Source organism: Cupressus sempervirens, chromosome 10, assembly GCF_028749045.1.
Source record: "Cupressus sempervirens isolate cs-2001-9-10 chromosome 10, ASM2874904v1, whole genome shotgun sequence".
In the NCBI taxonomy this organism is placed as follows: Eukaryota; Viridiplantae; Streptophyta; class Pinopsida; order Cupressales; family Cupressaceae; genus Cupressus; species Cupressus sempervirens.
In genome coordinates this window covers 14,635,779-14,656,470 of record NC_143127.1, presented here as the reverse complement: position 1 = coordinate 14,656,470, position 20,692 = coordinate 14,635,779, and the positions used below count along the sequence as shown (strand labels likewise).

The window sequence follows — 20,692 nt, the reverse complement described above, 5'->3', positions numbered from 1 at the left end:
GTTTTATATTATTTTTATTTATTTATGTGGTAATTATGAAGATGATAAATTTGGTTCAAATTAATGTAGAATTGTTGTTTAGGTTTTATTAACTATATTGATTATTTAACATTAGTTTTGATTTAAAAGATGTTTTGTTTATGTTAGATTATAGTTAGAGGAGTTAGTTTTATTATTTGTTTATTATGTTGTTTAAGTTATGATAGTTATTTTATTTTATTTTATTCATTTTAAAAATAATTTAGAATTAGTATGTTAGTAATTAATATTTAGGATTTTCATTAAATTTTAAATATTATTAATATAGTAAGAAGAGTAATAATTATATTAAGTGATGTTGGTTTGTTAGCTTCAAATAAAGTTTAAATTAATTGTATCTTAGATGATGATATTAGTTAGTTAATTCCTTGATTTCAATGTATAGTAATAATTAGAGTTATATTTATTTAAACTGTTAATAGAATAATTTAATTTTATTGTTATTGATATTCTGATTAAATAATCAGTGTAAGGAAGAAACTCATTAGACTATAATCAGAACAAAGTTATTTGCATTTCTACATCCTCTTCTCATCATCATTTATTCATATAATCAGAAAGCAGAAGGAGCAGCATGTCAGAAAACTAGGCTAGGCAATTAAAAGAAGTAAACAGGAATCCAGTAAGTGGGTTCTCAGCGGGACTTGGGGACGATTCGAACATATTCGAGTGGAATGTAACGATAATCAGTCTAGAGGATACATTTTACGAAGGAGGTCTCTTTAGCGCCATCATGATTTTCTTAGCAAACTATCTGAATAGCCCTCCATTGGTGAGATTCACAAGCAAGATGTGGCATCTAAGTATTTATCCAGACAGACGTGTTTGCATTTCCATTCTTCACCAACCTAGACACGACCCAAATACTTATGAGCTCATCATCGAAAGATGGTTGCCTCTAGACACTGTGCAACCAATTCTCCTCAATATCATTTCAATGCTCTCATCTCCCAACAACAAATCTCCTGCTAATGTCGATGCTGCCAAACGGTGGCGAGATCAAAGAGATGAATTCAAAAAGAAAGTTGCCAAGATCGTCAGGAATTCCCAAGAAATGTAATCAAAAGAGTAGTGTTTCTAGGGATAGAAATAAATGTTTGAATGATAGAAATGAATGTTACATGATAATAATATAAAACTAGCAACCAATTTATCTAACTAGTATCTGATATAGAATTAAATATAAGAGTTGGTCTATTAGGCATATGCACCTACATTTGAAAATTGAAATTTTTTTTAAAGTATTCCACGCATATTTTCTTTTTTTTAAAGACTACTTTCTTTTTTTTAAAGATTGCAACATACACTGCTCTTCCAAATTTGATTAGAACATGTCATTTTTACTTTAATCCATTCATTTGAGTGGCCAACAATGATTGGTAGTAGGTTTATCACCTCCTTGTTTGTGATGATGATTGAGACCCATAATTGGCTTGTAGTACATGATTCGTTGCATTTTTTAAGTGAAAGTGTTATCATTTCTGATAGTTTTGTTACTGAATATTATTTTGATAGTTTCATTAAATCTATATTTGCAAGTTTTATAGGAGAAAAGTTAGGTAGGTGTGAAGGGAAACTGAACATTGGCACTTTTCACTTTGAGATAAAGATAAGATGTTGGTTATCCTATTTTTTTAATGGTCTATATTTCTGAATCCATAGATAGTTTCTTTATGATTTTAATTTTTCCTAAATAAATAATGGTCAATTGGACTTCTGAAATTTTAAATCGATAATACAATAGATTATAACCTCTAATTCTTTTTTAGAAAACAACCACAAAAGAATCCAACCCAATTGACAAAGCCAAAGAAATTTGTCCAAATAAGAACATATAGACTTACAACTCTAATACTAACTAGATCACTATTCACTTTAAATGAAAATCAAGTAGAATAAATTCAAAGATAAGGCAAAAGCCTACAATGCAATGGTAACTTGCAAGACTCTCATGTGGGAGGTCTAGAGTTCGAGTCTACCTTTTCTTAACATATAATAATAATTAATTCCAACAAATAGTAAGTAATAATTAATTAATCTAGGCGTCCACCGTTTACCAATTAAAAATATATATATTCTGGTTAAATAATGTTATAATGTTCATGTTAATACTACTTTAAAGTAGTTGTAAATTAGTTGTAAATTATGTGTACTAGTAGGTTTGGTATACTATTGTTTTGTGGGTGTAATATTTTAAAAAGAAATAAAAGTGATAATGTGTTAGATCTTTTAATTAATTGAAATTGGATTGTTTAATTTAATTAATTGATTTAATAATGAAAGTCTAATTTAATGATCTATTCCTACATGATGGTTATAAACTAAGATGTAGTCTTAGGTAATGTTACAGGAACATATTTATGTATTGCAACATACCATAGTTTAACGGATGAATCAAACATAGTAGACTGTATCAAAACCCCTGATCAACTTAGTAGTTTTATTAATCTTTTAAAAATAAAAAATTGTGTGTTTTTGCCCCCATATTTTGGTCATGACAAAATCTGTGCCATTCTTAAAAAGTGTCTTCTTAGGCAGTTCAACAATTTATTACTAATATGCATTCTCAACTTGGTATTCCTACTTTAGCTACTCAATTAACTTATGTAGGCTTTCAAAATTTGTTACATCAAGAGGAAGCTAAGTTAATTCAATTTGGTACTCTTAAATTCAATGAACATGATTTCATGTCTAAGAATCAAAGTAATGCTTTCTGATCAAATAATTATCATTAAATGTGTTGATTAATCTTTTGTTAGAAGCTTCTAAGAAATCAATTGATAGCATGATGAATGAGGTCATAAAGCTATTCAAGAAAAAGTCTAAGGTGACAAGTTTACTGATTGGTAATTCTAAGTCAATTGAGAAAGATACATAGTAGATATTGAGGGAATACCTGAAACTATCACAGGAAAATACCAAAGAAGCATATCTAGACAAAGTGGTAAAGGAACCTAAAGAGGATCTAGTAGTCATCCAAACTAATGAGGGATATACAGTAGATGGTGTGAGTATCACACTTTATAAAGACCAAGTATCAATAATGACTCATTCAAGATAGATGTACAAGCAGAAATGGATATGTAGGACATACAATTAGATACTCGAGATCAATCAAACATGGAAGAAAACTAGTATGCAAACAAGGAAGATGAACCTAAAAAGGAACCAAAAGTCATTAGTATCAATCTAGTTATGGATAATGATATAAAACTACAAAATCAATTGAAGGATCTCATAAAGGACTAGGGAAAAAATCAAAAGAAGTTAGAGGTAACTTGTTCTTCTCAATTTAAGAAAAATATTGATGTAGAGGAAATTATGAGGAAATAGAATACAGACTTAGAAAACTTCAAGCCAAATGATATGATAGAATGTGTTATGGTTCTTAAGTTTAAAGGTAAAGAATAAAAAAAGAGATAAGAATCCCAAGTGATTGTTGGTGCTAGGAATATTCTATCAATTATGCTTCATAAAGATTCGTATGATGAATTGGACAAGTCAATTGAACAATTATCACATATGGTAACTATAGCAGGAGAGAGGATGAAAGTATTGGAAGAGGCAGCATTGGTAAAAGTTAAGAAAGAATATGAAAAGAGAATAGAAGCTCAACTTAGTCTAATATCATGGATTGTCAATCTCTTATAGTTACAACCAAGAAAGCAATAAAGAAATTGGAGAAGGTGAAAAACTATTGAATATTATTGTAGATCACCTAAGTTTTAAAAATTCCATCACTAATGCTATGGATAAATTTTAGGAAGAATTCATATGTTTAGTTAAACACTTTGACCCTTTGTAAGAACCAGCTGTAATTTTAGTAATCAAGTGAGTACCTTACACAATAAGTTGGAAAAGATTCAAAGTGGGGAAGATAAGAGACTAGTCATCTTCTAATGTTGCAACATTTTTTGACACTAAAGGTAGATTTCATGCAACATGGTCTAAAATAGGTAGAGTAGGCTTTGGCAGTTCAACAAGTATCTTCACTTGATGAGATAGAGGGACTTGAAATTTTAATAACTAGATAGGTTAGTCTGATGAAGAACTCCTTCAAAAAATGGGAACTGTATTGAAGATATTAAAGGATAATTTTAAGGTCTTATTTATCTAAATATAATTTTTACTTTGTCATACCATTTGCTACTCTAGTTTTTATTGCATTTGTACTTATTCCTATTTTAATGTTTTCATTGTTGTCAAAGAGGGTGTAGTGCATAATGTAAAGACTTTCTAAAAATTTATTATAAGATAATGCTTAGGGGGAGTAGCAGTATGTTTGGATGATGCATGTATTGAACATCTCATGAATATAATTTTTTTCTTTGATAATTAGTGGCACTTAGTAACAAAAGAATATAAGTGTTTAAATAAAATTCAGAGGAGGATATTGTTGGCATTTGATGTGCATGTTTATATTTTGTCATTTTTGTAACATAATTTGTATATGTATTCAAGATATGCCTATAAAAAAGGTTGAAAGATCAATTTGTGTATTGCCTAAGTATTCAAGTAATTGGTGAAGAATTAGTTGAGTAAATTGAATCATGTGATGGTAATCAAGATAAGGAGTATGGTATAGCTTTGTGATCAACAAGGAAATATATTTGTCTCTCTACAATCCTGCAAGCTACAAAGATGATCCATATATGATATTATTTGGAAATTGTTGATAAGAAGAAGAATGGTTTGAATAATTTTTTGTTTGATTGATTGTCTAGTCAACTATATGGTGTCATTTCTTTGAATATTGATTGTTATGATGAGGGCCAACATTATGAAATTCAATTTTGAACTTTGGCTTGATCGATTAAATAATTTGAATAGAATACTGACCTAATTAAGGTAGTGGAAAAATATACTTTTAAAATGCTAATGGGGTATTATAAAAGTGGATGAAATTGAGTTTTTGTTATTATTGTTGAGGCTTGATTGTGAGTTATTATTTGTTTGATGTAGGAGGTGGTTAGTGACAAATGCTAGAGCAAACTTGTTAGACAAAGAGTTTATAATTAGATTGTGTTTATCTTGGTTCTATCTCAAGGCAAACCCTAATAAAATTTCAAGTTGAATCATCTCACAAGGTCACTTCTTACAAGGTAGATTGGATTTCTAAGAAGATCTAAAGTTTTAACCATCTAACTAGGGTGGATCTTATAAGGAGCTTGAAATCCCATGATTGGATTTTTTAGAACTTTGTTTATATCCTTTGACCAAGATAAAAATACTCTTAATAGAGTATTCCTTAAAGAAGGTGTTGCATATACTCCTAGTAGGGCATCTTTCATCGGTGCACTAGTTGAATATTGTGGGTATTATCCTACACATGGTTTTCACCCTCTAACTAAGGTTTCCATGGGAGAAATCCTTGTGTCAATTGTTCCTTGTGTGTGAATGGTTTATGTGTTTGGCATATTGTCAATATTTGTTGATAAAATATGTTATTTGATACCATGGTTGCTTAAAGATTATTTTGGTTTATTAATGACACTAATTCACCCAATATCCCCCTCTTAGTATTTTTGAGGCATAACATAATACAAAAGATACAGTGTAGATCTCCTCCCTTGAAGGCCAATAATGGATGCAAGATCTTGAACATGAAATAACCTTAATAATTCCTTGAATGTATTGAATCCTTTAAGATGCCAAGGTGGTTGAACATAAATGGCTTGTGAGTGCTTTATGTATCTTCTCATGCATGTATGAAATCCTTCATGTGAAAATGAAATGCCCAAGCTACCTTAAATACTAATTAACAAAAATGCACCAATTAGAGGATTAGAGAAAACAATTGGAGTACCCAAGAGGACATGGGGTCCACAATTAATTTGATCTTGGGTATAGATCAACTTGGGTTGGTTTATACCAAGTATAGGTTGACTTATATTGACCTATCTCTGAGGGAATCTCAAAGCCCATGTTTGTAATATCTCAGGCATTGAGCAAAAGAGTTGGAAAATAAATGCAATATTAGAGGGAAATAGAGTCATTTAAACACAAATAAATCTATAGACCATAAAAAATTCACTAAATTGAGGGAGCTTAAGTCTCAAATAATGGGTGCTTCCATTTTAAGAAAATATTATATCCTTATCCCTATTCCCTATAGTAAGAACATAAATTGAAAAAAAACCTACAGTAGGGGATAAATCAAAAGACAAAGATAAGGGAAAAAAATTAATTGAAGAAGAATGTGATTAGAATACTTGTGGAAAGAGTAAAGGTAAAAAATGGAGATTTCAAGGGCACTTGTTCAAATGTGCAAATATTGTTTATATGGATTTGTAATGTTTGGTTGGTTCCAAGGGAAAATTGAACCTAGTGGCCAAAGGGAAATAAAAAGAAAAAGAGAATTAGTCTACATATTTCACCATTCTTTCTTTCTCTTATCTTGATGATGGATTGTAGAGTGTGATCCAAAAAATTGATGCTAAAAAAAATACACAATCAAATCCAAAAGAAAAAATTCACATTTCAAATGGATGGAAGACATTTAAATGGTTGGGAATCTTTGCTTAGACAACATCATACATGTTATTGATTGACTATTTGAAGGGTTTATAAAACAAATTTTATAAGCCTTTAATGAATCACTATTCCAACCATGACATTCATAGCACCAACCTTATAATGATGGCTAACTTTGGGGCATTTCTCTCTAGGAACATATATCAGGTGGGGTAGAGCATCATCTTTCTTGTCATGAACCATTTTTTTTTTCATGAATAGCTTATACATATAAAGAATTAATAGTGTGAGATATTCATCCTCTAGAGAAGCTCTGACTGTCTTGATTAAAGTTTATACAACAAAAACATAATAAATAATCATTTTAACTTCATACTCTCCTTATTAGTTGTACTATACTTGTATGTTTTCTAACATTTGATCTTCTATACAAAAAACCATCAACACTGTGATGAGAAGTAAAGTAAAGTAGAACTTGTTTTTTTTTCCAATTTTTTGCTTATCCTTTTCTTGAAACCTCCATACTCATCCGACAAAATATCATTTAACAATATTAAGGAGGCATGATGATTTAATAACATAGGTACTATTGATTTTTGTATTTTAATCTCATCATCATCACCTTTATATCTTTCCATTCTCAAAAAAAATCAAGATTAGGTGACTCATTTTCTTTAGAGAATACATAAAGGGTGCCCCATTCTTTATTTTGAACTTTTTGCAGAATGTTGCCCATTTTTTGGCAAAGCTCAAAGTTTCTACAAGAGAGTAGAAAATGATAGAAGATGCACTATCATCTGAGATAGGATTGTGGTTCTCCTATCTAGATCCAGCTACAAGACCCAAAATGAGGCAAGTGGTAAAGTTGTTCAAGCTAGAAGACATACAATTCCTTTACCATGTAGCCTTTTCTCTTTTGCATCTTCTATTGTTTCATTTCACTCCATCGGTGGAATCATAGGAGGATTCTTGTACTTTGGGTTATCCTTTAGACCCCTTCTATATTGGTCCCTCATAGTCTTTATATATTTGGATGCTCTTTTGAGAAGTAGGGTACTGTCAAAAATGTTTTCTTTCCAAAGAGGTCCTAAAAAGATGTGATGAGCTGATTTTTTAATTCAAGACCCTATTTATTCCATTCTTTTTAAAAATAAAATTGTTAGATTGATAACTTTAATATAGTACAATAAATTGAAGAAAATAAAAATATTGTAGCAATGATATGTGTAAGAATTTTCCTTAGGGAAAAATTACCCAAAATCAAGAAGCTCAAGCACTAGCACAATATGAACCAATAAAGTATGATCAAAATAACAATATGAAAATTAATTGATGTACATACACACTAGGAGTGCTTGTATATAAAGGCCTCTAGACTAACTAGGAGTTAGCAAAATGATAAGACTCATAACTAAGCATGTGTCCACCAAGAGTGGATTATCCTCCATTGAGCACAAAAGTTAGTGTGATGATGAGAGGATAAGCCTACATAGGTGTGTCACATAAAAATATGTTGTAGACACCATGTGCTTAATTAGAGTGCAGACAACTATGTTGTCTACATGACAACTCAAATAAATATGCAAACTCCTGTGTTATAGACAGCATCTGCTAAATTAGAGTTGCTAACTCCTGTGTTGTCAACAAGACAACTCATATGAGTACACATACTTCTAGGTGCCTAGCTAATAACTAATAAAATAATGAATTAACTTAAGTAAACTTAAGTAAACTTAAGTAAAGTGTAATAATAATTAATTATTTACACTAACACCCCCCCCCCCCCAAGTGCAACTTACGGGAATGCACTTAAGCTTACAAAAGCTATAACGAAATGGCATGATGGATCCTAGCTGCTAGGCCATGTTAGGCACTCATGTATGAATGAAATGAAATCTCTCTAAAAATGCAAAAAGAGGGAAAACCTCATGGGAAAAACCCTCCCCTAAAAAGAGAGATGAAAAAATAAGATGCATGGATGGATGGAGTAATTAAGACCCTCAAATTACAACATACATCATGTATATACAATAGAGAAGTATGAGAAGGACAAAAACCCATGAGAGAAAAAAGTCCCACCCCCCCCCCCCCCCCCCAAATGTAGAATGTCGATCAATGATAGGTACTCCAAGATGAATGTAGAAGTTGATCCATAATTTTTGGATAATGTTCCTCCCTTTAGGAAGAAACAATTGCATAGGCACATATAAGATGCTTCCCCAATATGTACAAAGAATTTTGAAGATGAATGGTGTCTCTAAAACCTACTCAACTGTCCATCTATCGATACTGACAATCACTCCTTCCAACATTGCTGAAAAGAACAAGTTTGGATCTAGCAAGGATGGATGTAGAATATATCCCAAAGAACCAACTATCTCCTCAAATGATAAAGAGACCTCCTACAACTATTGTACATAAGGATCCACAATCATATCAACCTTGTAAGATTGATCATGTAGAGAATGGACAAGAGGGTCAGAGTGTTCCCTCGCAACAACTGAAGAAGGATATTCTTCAGTAAAGAGAGATGTATATCATCAATAATGTCTCCCAAATCTGCTATTAGGACCCCAAAAACAAGCCTAAAATATCTATTATGTAGTAATCCCTTGATTCTAGAACCAGAAGACAAGGTGTACCCAATTGTATTGAATTACATGGACCTATCACTATAGCAATGTATGCATGTGGAATGTGCTGATGTTGTGACCTTATCCTACATCTATCAATAGGATCCACGTATCTAAACTTATTGAATCACTATCACTATTGTCACTATTAGTTTCTACAATGTATGAAGTATGGAGAGGATTCGAGGATAAGCTAGGTGAACTTTCCTCAAAGTGAAAATTCCTCTCTATGAGTATCTCATGAGTCTCAAAATCCATAAGTCTATATGCCTTAACACTTTCATTATATCCAATGAAAGTACAAGGTCGTCGTCGTGGTGCCTTGTATTCCCTTGAAGATATGTGTGCCCATGCTGGATAACCAAAAACTCTAAAGTGTTTAACAACTAGCATTCTTCCATACCATGCCTCAAAAGGAGTCATTCCATTTTAGACATTATGAGGATACTTATTAAGGATGTGATTCGCACTACTTATAGTTTTGACTTCAAGTGATGGATCAAGAGACTTAGCTTGAATCATACAACTTGCCATTGACTTAAGAGTTATAATCCTCATTGTTGCAACACTTGTCTTTTGTGGAATAAATGCTACTAGATTCTAAAGATTAATACCCTCAAGTTCATAAAAGTCTCTAAGTCTTGAGTTCAAATATCTACTTTCATTGTCCATACAAAGAACTTTGATGGCTTTACTTGATTGCTTCTCAACATGACTCTTGAAGGCTAGAAACTTATCAAACACTTCATTCTTGTAATTAAGAAAGTAGACCCATGTGTAGCGTGAAAAGTCATCAATGAAAGTGAGGACATTAAGACTCATGCTAACTGATGTCACTGAAAAAGGGCCTGCTAGAACCGTGTGAACCAATTCAAGAAGAATTGATGCTCTCCAAGACTTCCCTTTGTCATACTTTTATTCTAGATGCATATCCATTGAACAAGTTGAATATTTACCATTAGGAAAGTTGATTGTAGGTAGACTTTTGACCATATTTTTTGAGCTAAGTTGATGAAGATAGTGGAAGGCAAGATGTCGATATGGCTCATGACATAATTTACTTTGTGATTGTGAATGTGTCAACAAGGCATGTGAGGGAGACTTATGAACAAAAGTTGGAGAAGTGTCATGATTGACTTTACCCACTGCAACTAGTGAATCATCCTTAAGATTTTGCACCATTACTAAATAAGGAAGGAACTCAACTTTATTGCCACCTCCATAGTGAGTGATTTAGTAAATTGAAAGGAGATTAATGCTAAGGTTAGGAACATAGAGAACATATTTGAACTCTCCATTTTCCATCTCAACTTTTCCTTTCCCTTCAACTTCCACTTGTGTATCATTCCCTACAAAGATGTGAGGTACCTTACACTGCTTCAATGAATAAAAGTGTCCTTTTGAAGAACCATATGATATGAGGCACCAAAGTCAAGAATCCATTACCCTGAAGAATTTGAACTTGCAATAAATGCTTGCCCTTTTCCCTTTGAAGTGGATGGATTTAAATTCTTGGAAGCATTTGGCACATTGATTTTGTTCTTCCTAAGTAAGTTTTCCAAATCATCTATTCTCTTAGTCTTTCAATGATGCTCATCATGATTTTGTTTCTTGCAATATGAACAAAATAGTTTATCCTTCTTGTTGTTTTTCCCTTCTTGTTGGAAGAAGAATTGCCTTGTTGTGAGAAGGAAAATTATTGTGTCTCTGATTGTGATTTTGGCTTCTACTACTTTTTCTTTTTGTTGGTAAAACTTTTGCCATCTTGATTTGTTTGGTTCTCATTACTAGCCACCAATGTTGTAGACTTGGATGAATTGAGAATTCTCATATCTATCAACTTAGATTGTTCCAACATCAAAATTTCTACAAATGCATCAAATGAAGGCTTAGTGAAGGCACTTCACATGGTCAACCTATGAGTTTTGTAACTTGAAACAAAAGATGCATACTTTGAAGGTAGCCTTTTCAAGATGTGACAAAACAATCTATCATCCTTCATGGAATTACCACAATCTTTAAGTAGTGTTTTCAATTCATTGGCTTTGCTAACATAGTCTTGAATTGTGTCAAAATTCTTAGGATCCAATAGAAGTATATCATCCTCAATTTGGAATCCCTTTTCCTCATCCACCTTACCAAAAAAACTTTCAAGTTTCTCCCAAGCACTCTTGGCATCCTTATAGCTAGAAATGTGGAAGAAGAGATCTCTATGAACACAACTCCTCATAATTCTTAAAGCTTGGTTATATTTAACTTGCCAATCAATTTGTGTAGCAACATTAGTGGGTTTTACACTTGTACCATCAACATATAGATTTAAACCTTTTTCCATTAGTCTACTCCATATAATATCTTTCCATGTAGTATAATTGTGTGAAGTTAAAAGTGAAGTTTTAGGTGAACCCGTTATGTAAACAATTAAAAGAGCACAAGAGAGAGAGAGAGAGAGAGAGAGAGAGAGAGAGAGAGAGAAGAACATAAGACATACACCTCGTATTCACTTAATCAAAGAAAACCCCAAAAATGGATGCTTTTGGCACTTTATATGTAGTGAATTTACAATAGACCACTTGTCAAAATGGACTTATGATTTTTCTACTTACAACCTCCTCTTGGAGTTCAAATCTGGTACTTAGCAATGTAGCTCAGATATACAGCAAATTTTAAGTTTAATCAAAGCAATACAATGCAAAAAAAAGGACTTTTTTCTAAAATTGATATTTCTATCTACACAAGCCTATAATCTAGTTATAGATCTAGAAAATAGACGAAAAAATATTCATTTTCAGAAAAAAGGAACTTGATTATGTGTCCAGATGAGCCCGTACTAAGCCTTTGAGGTTGAAAAATTAGGATTTTCAATTTGTAGAAAAAATTAGGAACTAAGATCTCAAACATCCTACACCAATGTGTAGATCACGAAATTCTACCCCAAAACAAAAAAGTTGCTCAAAAAAAGGATATTGTATGAGGGATATTTCGTTGTTTGAAAATCACCTTTGTAATTATTTTTCCTAAATCACTATTGTTGCACCTCCAAAAATCAATTGACTCTAGATTTCACCTTAGATGTCTAATTTTGATGAAAAAAAAGTTGATTTGGGGTTTTTTTGACCTTCTGAATATGATACCAATATCTAATTTGCACCAACAAGCTCCAATCTTGTCCAACAAAAAATCTCTCCTACTAGCCTAAAAGGCCAATTTTATCACAAAATTTTAGAAATAAAATGCAAATCTGAAAATTAAAAATGCAGAGACACAAAAATATTTAGATCTAAAAAATTAATTGCACAGATCTAAAAATTATCATACCAAATTCACAAATTAGGCCTTTGGGTTCCAGTTTGCAAAAAAAATGGCCTCAAATTTGACTATGGCCTATGGTAGGAAAATTTATAGCAAAAATTTACTAAATCGATCCTCTAGACACAATGGTGAGGTCTACTTTGGCTCTAGACACTCCCAATAACTATAGATTCATTGAATCTCAATCAAGGTCCTTTGAGAGGTGAGGCAAAAATGTTCTCCAATGGCTATGTGAAGAGAAGCTCCCTCAGCTCTAATAACATGTAAGAAATTGCCTTAGGAAAAAATCACCCAAGATCAAGAAGCTCAAGCACTAGCACAATATGGACCAGTAAAGTATGATCAGAATAACAATATGAAAATGAATTTATGTACATATACACTAGGAGTGTTTGTATATAAAGGCCTCTAGACTAACTAGGAGTTAGCAAAATGATAAGACTCACAACTAAGAACATGTCCACCAAGAGTGGATTATCCTCCATTGAGCACAGAAGTTAGTGTGATGATGAGAGGATAAGCTTACATAGGTGTGTCACATAAAAAGATGTTGTAAACACCATGTGGTTAATTAGAGTGTGAACAATTGTGTTGTCTACATGACAACTCAGATAAATATGAAAACTCCTATGTTATAGACACCATGTGTTAAAATAGAGTTGCTAACTCCTGTGTTGTCAACAAGACAACTCATATGAGTACGCATACTCCTAGGTGTCTAACTAATAAATAATAAACTAATTCATTAACATAAGTAAAATGTAATAATAATTAATTATTTACACTAACAATATGAAACTACGTATGGTGGGTCCAAATAGCTTAATGTCATTTCAAAAATATGATCATAGAAAACATCATTTTCTACAAAAAAAGCCATGGGATTATTAGTCCAAAACAAGTTATGTATAAGTAAACTACAATTACATTGTAAATAATAACAATTTTAAAGCACTTGGAAGCTTGGTAATTTTAAAAGAAATATATTTTTCTTGTTCAAAAATAATGTCCCTGCAAATGAACCAGTACTAGTCACATGGGTTGCTTTAGGAAATAGTTCAGCTTCACCAGTAGTGGTCTCTATTGTTCTATCAACTATAGGCATATCTATTAGTGCACAAAATAGGTCCATGAGTATAAATCCACCCAAAAAAAAAAAACAATGCATGATTAGCACATAAAAAAATATAGAAAAATAAGGTTTTACCAGTTATACTTGGTATAGTCAAAGATGTATGCAAGCTCCTTGTTCTCAAAAATGCAGTCAACAATATCAAAGCAGTGATCAAAGGAGGTGTCCACACTTCATCATGACCTAAAGAATACATTGTTAGCAAATATATTTGCAATGGATGAAGATCAAATGGGATACCAGCTAGAAGCATCTGAAAGGTTAAATGAATGGTTAAAGGTTTAAGGATTATTTACATGAAGGTTGTGTGCTATAACCCTCACCATATTGACCACGTAGTCTCACAGGTGTCAAAAAATCATGTAAGAAGAATACATAATATTTTAGATTATAATCCATAAGATAATATAAAATATAAACATCTATTAAACTTTTAGCATTGCTTAAATTAATTATTGTTTACCTTCAAAGAATTGAATTTAAGTATCAATTATTCTTTCAATGCCTTTGTCTCCTCAGTTATGTTTCAATCAAGGACAAGGTTAATAATTTCATCACTATATTTATTTTTAAGCTTACAGGCCATGAAGCCAGAGTCAATGCTATACACGATGTCATCTACAAATGTCGCCTGAGTTTTGGATCACATTTGATTTGCTATCATTTTCACTTTTCCCTATCAATAAGTATCAAGTTGTGACATCAATATCAGTAAAATTCCATCAAAATAAGTCCAAAGCAATAAAAAAAAGAACATAATAATATGACATTTGTTTCTATATAATTTATACAGTTACACTAATTAAGGTTTACCTTTGCTGAGGTAGGTGTGTAAGGTACATCCCTACCTATACCTTGTGGTGTATCCATGTCACCCTGTGAAAACGATTAGTAATTCTTAGCAATCAATAGTGAAATGAAACTAATAGGCTTACCAAAAAATTATAAAAATATACAAGTCAAAAAAAATCTATGAATAAATCACTCCATCAAACTTGATGTTGATCATATGCCAACACACATTTCATTGATCATCATCTTCATCCATGTCATCATCATCATCACCACCATCAGCATATTGTCACTTTGATCATTATCATCACCACCAACACCATATTAATCATTGTCATCATCATCTTCATCACCATTATCATGACCATCATCACCTTGATCATCATCATCTTTATCACCATGATCATGATCGTAATCATCATCACCATCATCATCAACATCACCAGAATCATCTTGTTCTTCTTCTTCATCACCATTGTGTAATAGTCATATGTGATCATCATTTACTTCATCATCTAATTATTTAGTATCTTCTTATTCTATCACATTACAGTTTACTGACCTTCCTCTTGGATCACGTCTAACAAAAAAGGACCAACCTAGTTTATGTGGAATGCTAAAGTAAAACACTTATTCACATTGGCTTGGAAGAACATAGGGCTCATCTACAATTGGCTCATGCGACCTTGTATTAATCATTGTAAATTCACTATCATGTTCAATAATAAACCTATCAGGATCATTTTGATTTAGTCGTAGACTGTATCATTTGATGACAAATAGAACTAATTTGAATGAATTAAAGTCACACTCAAGTATATCATCCAAAATGCCATAGTATCAATTTTCAAATTGTTGAGGATGTATTTCATTTCTAGATAAAATATTGGTGACCTAGAAGACTACACTTATACTAAAATTACAACTTTTCTTCATTTTGACTAACTTTTTTATGCAAAATTTATGGCCATGGTAGTACATAGCTTTGTCGTGTTTGATATGCAATTATTCAAACATGTCAAGATTATTTGCATTGATTCATGAGTTGATATTAAACTTATGGATCATGATTAGTGATCTTATATGTACCTTTCTATTTGTTAAGCCATATGCTAGATCAAGTACGATTGGCATAACATTAAGATCTTCATTATGATGAGCTTCTTTAACCAATGATGCAACATCATTCCATGTTAATGAGCGGCCATTTTCTTGAGACTTTTGAATCTATATCATCATCCAATCAAAGATTGTTTGCAATATACAAATGTAGTGCATCCCACTGACAACCAACTATAAAGAAAATAACTAGACCAGTCAGAAACAACTTATATTAACGATGGATAAGAATTAATTAACTAAAATAACATCTTATAATTATCTCTCACTTTCCTCAATCTACCTTTCACCATCAAGTACTCCCTTTTGAATTTGTTAATGGAGTTGGGATCCCAAATGCAATCTACATGGATCTTTGATGCAAACTTGGGAAGATATTTGCTAGTGTACACCATGGTCTGGTATACCATATATACCTCTACCATAGAACTCTTAGGATCTACTCTTTGTCAAACCAAGTCTTTCATAAATTTTAAGTGCCTCTCAACCATCCACATTGACCTAGTTTGTACAAGTTCACACAATTGAATCTTCTCAACTTGATGTATGAGGTAGTGTTCTTGAGTATTGAAAAAAATTGAAGGTAGATAATTTTTCATTTCACACATAAGATGGGAAATTTTTCTCTTATAATACTTTATATCTTTTTATGAATTTCTTTAGATGATAACCACCTAAAAAAGATTAAACATGCAAGAACATATAAATGATATTTTATATAAAAATATACAATAAATTACATAAAAAGTAAAGCAAGTCATAAATATAATATACGTACAATAAATCTAAGAAATAACACTTCTAACCTCATGTATTTTCCAAAATCATATATATAACTTATTAAATATTGTTGTCAAACTAGTGTGGGAGGGATAGAGGCAAGATGTACTGCAATCATTAAAAAATGATATTTTCAATATATTATAAAATGATACAATAGGTAGTACATGCAATTTTAAAAATATATTGTAAATAGAGAACATGATTTACCTTGATGAAGCTATGCCAATCATGTGTTTTCAACCTTGGTCCAAAATCACCTTTCTTTGATACAAAATGTTAGAAATGTTTTGGAATAACTGAGAGGGGGGCTGAATTAGTTATTCAAGGTCCAATATATCCAATTCAAACTTTTTCACTAAGTGTAGTGAGCTCATTCAACCATACATTCATCCAAGCTTTAATATTCCTATTCAACAAGTTATTGTAAATCAACATGCAAGCATAACACATAAAAGATCAACACATAGCACAATGATTTATGTGGAAACCCAATTTGGGAAAAACCACCGGTAACATGCTACTCAATTCTCACTCTTCTAAAGTGATGCCCTGTGAAAGGCTTGCCTTGTTAAAGGCTACAACACTCTATTAAATGTGACCTAGTTAAAAGATTTAACCACCCTGTTAGCAGTGAGTCTGGTTAGAGGACTTTAGAACATTCACTTGGAACGCCACCCTGTTAAAGGATTTACAAATGGCTATTAGGCCAACCTAAGTCCATAGGATTTTCCTTCTATCCTAACTAATACAATTGCTAGAGAGTAACAATTAGGGATTTTGACCTGATTACAGAATACAACTCAACTTGCAGATCTTAGATCACTTCTCAGCTCTTCTTCATCTACCTGGCATTTAGTCTCTACAACTCTTGATAGCTTGCCCTCCTTTCAAGCTTAGTCTCCTTGAGTCTCCATGTTCAATGTACTAGTACAATCATCTCTTCTTGAACACTTGTAGAAGCAGAGTCTTTGTACTCTTTTCTCCCTTCTCCTAGATGTTTTCTCCTTAACACCCTTCTAACCACTTTGCAATTTGGCACTCTAATAGCTCTTGCTTCTTGTTCTGTAACTTCTTAAATAGAAGTCTTAGAGTTCCTTTTTTCACTCAATTCTTCTCTCCTTTAATTTCAATTCATATGGATTAGGTAGGATTTATTGTATCTAACCCATGTTATGTTTCTTCTAGAAACATCATAAAGAATCTTCTTGAATTCACTCCAAAATGGTTTACATAGAATTTTGTGCCACCTGCCCATCATCCTTATCCTCCAAATGGTTCACAAAATTCTAGGTAACAACTATGTCATCTCAGATTTGATGAATCTTTGATTTTTCAATAATGCAGCATCTCGGCACTATTGAAATCCTAGTGCTTGGCACATACCGTGTTACTCAACATCAACTATATTTTTACTGATGCTCAGCACTTGAATTTCACTCGACACCAACTAAGATTTTCTAATGCTCGACACTTGATACTTTGCTCGGCACTTGAACTTCACTCGACATACACTAGATTTTCTTTTTGCTCGACTCTAACTAAAAATTTACTTGGCTTCAACTAGCTTGCTTGGCATCCACTGATGAACTTAGTTTAAGTTTTGTAGTCAACCTTGTTACAACTTATTCTTCTAATGTTTCTAAGTGTGACCAACATCTGTATCTTTGAGTATGTTATCAATACATCATTTAACCATTGTCTTGACAAATCCTTGCACTTCATTACAACATCATAAGTCAACTTTTCCCTTAGGTGCTTTTGTTACATCTTGTTGATCAAATACTTTTCATCAATGAAATAAGTGATAGTGCTTGGATCTTACAAGAAAATGTCATTCCTACAAATAGTAGGTTTGGTATCAATGACAAAACAATGATTGAAAACATTATGTTAACAAAAATCTCCCTCTTTGATCAATCTTCTTCATCTTCATCAATGATCTTTTCAATCAGATTTCCAACAATCTCCCTCTTTGGCATTGATGGCAAACCAAACTAATCAACCATTAGACCAAACTATTTAACCAATTTATCAACATGCTAACTAGGTTAGAACAGTAAGTCAAATTCCAAAAAATTCCAAAAATTAATTGTGTTACCATCAATTTTCACATCTCCCTCTTACTTTTTGTATCATTTTTCTTTCTTTTATGCCCTTCTTACATTTTCTCCCTCTGTATGCACTGCTCTTCTTCTGCTATTCTCTATTTTGATAAGCTTCTTCATCTTCTCCTGTCAACTATTGACCAGTTCTATTATTTCTCTCTCAATCTTTATTTGATTAATTTTTGCATTTACTCCCTCTTTCTTCATTCTTTATCTTCTCACTAGTTGATTTCTACATTTACTCCCTCTTTCTTCATTCTTTATCTTCTCAATAGTTGTTGATCAGTTTCTTGAAATTTCTCCCTCTTTGACAACAATGCCAAAGACATATTAGCATCTTATCATGCAAGTGTAGCATTTGCAAGTTCATTCAATTTCTCCCTTTGTCACCTTGCTTGTGACTGATTTGTAACTTCTACACTTTGATTACTTCAGGCATGAATCCTAAAGTAAAAATCCTTTGCATCAATGTGTAATATCTCAACAATCAACTCATTTTGATGTAGGGCAATCTTGCTTTTACCTCAAGTAGCCTTGGTTAGGGGTATCACCCTAACTTACCTCTAAGATACTCAAAAGCATCATTAGGTAGTGCTTTTGTGAAGATGTCTGCAATCTGTTCCTTTGAGCTAACATATTTCATCTTCACTTGTGTGTCTTCGACCAATTCTCTTACATACTAATACTTGATTGTAATGTGTTTGGTTTTAGCATGCATTGCAGGGTTCTTTGATATGTTGATAGCACTTTTATTATCACAATATAGTATCATAGGCTCATTTACTTCTTCCTTCATACCTTGCAACAAACATTTGATCCATACAATACTGTTACAATTGATAGCAGCTGCAACATATTCAGCTTTTGTAGTGAACTGTGAGGCACAACTTTACTTTTTGCTGGTCCATGTAATCAATCTTTTTCCCAAGAAAAGTGGTACTCCACTGGTGCTTTTTCTATCATCAATATTACCTCTCCAATCTACATTAGTGTAGGCTTTTAGTTCAAATTTTTCACTCCTCTTGTAGTACAAACCATAGTCATTAGTTCCTTTTAGATACCTCATTATTGTCTTCACTTCCATCAGACAATTTTCTCTTGGATTTGCAAAAAATCTTGCCACTATTCCAATAGCTAATGCAATGTCTGGTCTACTATGTACAACATATTGCAACTTTCCAATCATCGATCTATACAATGTCTAATTTACTTTAGTAGACTCATCATTCTTGGATAGCTTATGTCATATTGCCATTGGCGTGCTAATTGGTTTTGAGTCTTCTAATCCAAATGTTTTGAGTATCTCCTTGATGTATTTTGATTGGGTCACAAATATGCCATGCTTCAATTGATGTACTTGTAATCCAACAAAGAATTTTATTTCTCCAAACATTGACATCTCAAACTGATGCTTCATCGGATCAGAAAAATCTTTGCATAGAGCATCTTTTCCTCAAAATATTATATCATCAACAAAGATTTCTAATATCAAAATGTCTTTACCTTTTTCTGCCTTAATATACAAGTTGTTATTGTTATCTATTCTCTCAAATCCAATCTTCACAAGATATTTGTGCAATCTCTCATACCATGCTCTTGGTGCTTGCTTCAAACCATAAAGTGTCTTATGCAGTTTGCAAACCATATTTTTGTTCTTCTCATCAACAAATCCCTCTAGTTCTTCTATATAGACTTCCTCTTTCAGTATACCATTTAGAAAAGCAGACTTCACATCCATCTAGTAGACTTTGAAACCTTTGTATGCAGCATATGCAAGTAATATTCTTACTCCTTCCATTCTTTCAATAGGGACAAATGTTTCCCCATAATCAAGTCCTTCTTCTTGTGCATAGCCTTTACAAACTAGTATGGCTATGTTTCTAGTTATCTCACCATTCTCATTAAGTTTGTTCCTAAACACCCATTTGGTACAAATTACATTCTTATCAACTAGTCTAGGAACTAGGGTCTAGGTTTTGTTCTTCTCAATCTGGTCTATCTCTTCTTCCATATCCTTATACTAGTAATCATCGTGTAGTGCATCCTTCACTATTTTAGGCTCTACCTTGTTGAGCAGACATGGTTCATTTCTTAGTCTATTCCTTGTCATTGGTCTTGTATCCTTGTCACCAATTATTTTCATCTGTAGGGTGATGTCTTCTCACATACTTGGCTAATCTTGGTTCTATCCTTCTTTCCATATTTGATCCTTCAGCTTCAGAGTCATTTTGCTCTTCTTTATCTGGTGCTTCATCATTTCTTTCATGTATACTATTTTCAGAGTCAGAATGTGCATTTTTGAC

At 32.3% G+C, this 20,692-nt stretch overlaps 1 pseudogene; it reads left to right on the top strand.

Annotated features, from left to right (window-relative positions):
• The first annotated feature begins 613 nt into the window (after positions 1-613).
• On the top strand, positions 614-1,099 carry LOC149532332 (ubiquitin-conjugating enzyme E2 7 pseudogene; annotated as a pseudogene).
• The last annotated feature ends 19,593 nt before the right edge of the window (positions 1,100-20,692 follow it).